The following is a 2900-nucleotide window of genomic DNA, read 5'->3' as shown; positions in this document are numbered from 1 at the left end:
CACCACACCCAGCTAATTTTTTGTATTTTTGGTAGAGATGGGGTTTCACTGTGTTAGCCAGGATGGTCTTGATCTCCTGACCTCGTGATCCGCCCGCCTCGGCCTCCCAAAGTGCTGGGATTACAGGCATGAGCCACTGCACCCGGCCGCTAGTACTAAAAGTTTAGAACTTTTTAAATGTTAAATTCTACACCCAAGTGACATACAAAGTTTAAAACACGTCTTCTCAGGCTGGGCGCAGTGGCTAATGCCTGCAATCCCAACACTTTGGGAAGCCAAAGTGGGAGGATTGCTTGAGCCCAGGAGTTTGGAGACCAGTCTGGGCAACATAAGGAGACTCCATTTTCTACAAAAATTAGCTGGGTGTGGTCGTGCGTACCTGTGATCACAGCTATTTGGGAGGCTGAGACAGGAGGACTGCTTGAGCCAAGGAGGTAAAGGGTGCAGTGAGCTATGGTCGTGCTGCCACTGCACTGCAAACACACTACAGCCTGGGCAACAAAGCAAAACCCTGTCTCAAAAAAAAAAAACAAGAAAGAAAGAAAACCTTCTGAATAATGTGGCTTAACAAACAAAACACTGGAGGGCTTATTTATTTAAACTACTTTTTACCTCTGAAATATTCAACCCATGTAGACATCTGTATATACAAAGATTTGTTTTAATCAGGTAAGTACCGATCATACCTTTGACGTGCCCAAGTGGACACAGTGGTGGAGGACACACAGGAGACAGGGGCCATCTCTGAAGTCTCTCTGGGCCTGCCTTTTGTGGAGGGGAGAGCACAGACGCAGACCAAGGCCAGACTCACTTCAAGTTGAGAAATGGGACAAACGGGACAGATAAAATCTACATCACCCACCAAGATCCTGTGTGAAACCTTATTTCATTCCTACTAGTTGCAAATGCCTTTAGCTCATCATTGATTGCTCACAAAAGGAGCAAATCCAGAAGAATGTGTATACCCAGTATACAGGCTAACTTCATGCTGATCTCAACATTCTAATGCTCACGAGGCTCAGTTACTGAGCATTTTCACCACGCCAATCTGATAAGGTTTATAATGTACAGACTTATTGGTATTTAAATCTCATAACATCCCTATGAGGCAGGAATGCTATAATCCCCATTACAGATGATAAGCCTGAGTCACTGACGTAACTTGCTCGCAGGTATTCAGTCAGGGCTGGGATTTGAACCTATGCAGGCTGATTCCACAGTGGACTCTTAACCATTACTACATATTCTTTTTTTTTTTTTTTTTTTGAGACGGAGTTTCGCTCTTGTTGCCCAGGCTGGAGTGCAATGGCACGATCTCAGCTCACCGCAACCTCTGCCTGCCTCCCAGGTTCAAGCAATTCTCCTGCCTCAGCCTCCCGAGTAGCTGGAATTACAGGCATGCACCACCATGCCTGGCTAATTTTGTATTTTTAGTAGAGACAGGGTTTCTCCATGTTGAGGCTGGTCTCGAACTCCTGACCTCAGGTGATCCTCCTGCCTCAGCCTCCCAAAACGCTGGGATTACAGGCATGAGCCACCGTGCCTGGCCATTACTACATATTCTTAACCATCCAAGATAAGAAATGATAAAAGTTGTACATAAGGGAGGCAATTTGTTTTGGGGTATTCTGATGAGTGGTATAGCTATATCACAGCAGATTGGGGTGACATTTGAGGATCATGCAGAGGTCTTGAGCCACCCAGCATCTCTGCAGTTCTCCTTTCCCAAGTATATTATCTGCCTGCTGCTTGCTGGTTTCCTTCTTCATTTATTCAGTCAGGCCACAAATAATTGTATGCCTATTACATACCAGGTTTCTGTATTATGTACAGGAAATGAGAAGATAAATAAGAGACAGCCTCTTCCATATTTATGGCATATACTGCCCTCATTTTAGTTTCTTCCTCCTGTTCATAATTTCATTCTGTTTATTTTTGCATCAGTTCAAACTGTTGCTTGCTTATGTGAGGTGACCTCGAAGTGACTTTTTGAAAGTCCTGACCCTTTGCCTTTCAACATCATTTAAGAACAGCAATAGCATCTGGATCTTCTCAGTAAAATGCCTTTTCAACAGCTCAAAGCAAGGCTTGTTTTTGTTTTAATTTGAGAATGTTTCCAGTGAAACTTAGTTCCATCATTTAGTTCCTGGCAGCCCAATAACGAGGGAGCAATAACTCCCTTATCTGTGGGCTGTTTAATGACTATATAGTACCATCCTGGGAGCAATAGAGTAAGGCCTTCTTCCAGATGCCATGTTTTAAGGCTTTCAGCTGGAAAGACCGTCACTCCGTAAAATTTATTTTGATTATTTTAAGTCAGGATTTGGCCTTCTTATTCAGAAACAAAAAGAAAAAAACTGGCCCCTGGCTTTCTGCCTCCTGCACTTCTGGCTCTAGGCCATATGATCATCTAATTTCTAGTTTTTCAGGCAGACAGAGAAGGTTAGAAACTGGCAACCGTGGCCTCCACAGCAGATAAGCACATCAAGTCTGTGACAGGAATTAAGAAGACCGCTATAGAATTTTTTTTTAAAGTCACCTCCTGGTTCACAAAACATAGCTGTCTCTTCCTCTTCGTCCTCCTTGCCCATTCTCTTTGAGAAGTCCAGGTCCAAGAGGCACCAGACACTCAATTGACTAGGGTTTTGCTGCCTATAGGTAATTATGCTAAAAGTCTGGAGTACTAGATCTTATGCTCGCATAATTATGCATTCTAGAGCAGAAGGTTTTTGCTGGAAAGCTTCACTGTTAGATATGATTTGCATTTTTTACTAGATACTTGTCTTTGGTCTTTGAGGACAAACATATCAAGGATTCCTTTGTGCATCAACAGAAAAGCAAAACACAAAACAGCCTATATGTGAGCATGGGGCCGTTTTTTAATACAAGAAAGACATTGC

Source organism: Hylobates moloch, unplaced genomic scaffold, assembly GCF_009828535.3.
Source record: "Hylobates moloch isolate HMO894 unplaced genomic scaffold, HMol_V3 SCAFFOLD_24, whole genome shotgun sequence".
Taxonomy (NCBI): Eukaryota; Metazoa; Chordata; class Mammalia; order Primates; family Hylobatidae; genus Hylobates; species Hylobates moloch.
The sequence above is the reverse complement of the archived record's forward strand: the minus strand, read 5'-3'. Positions refer to the sequence as shown.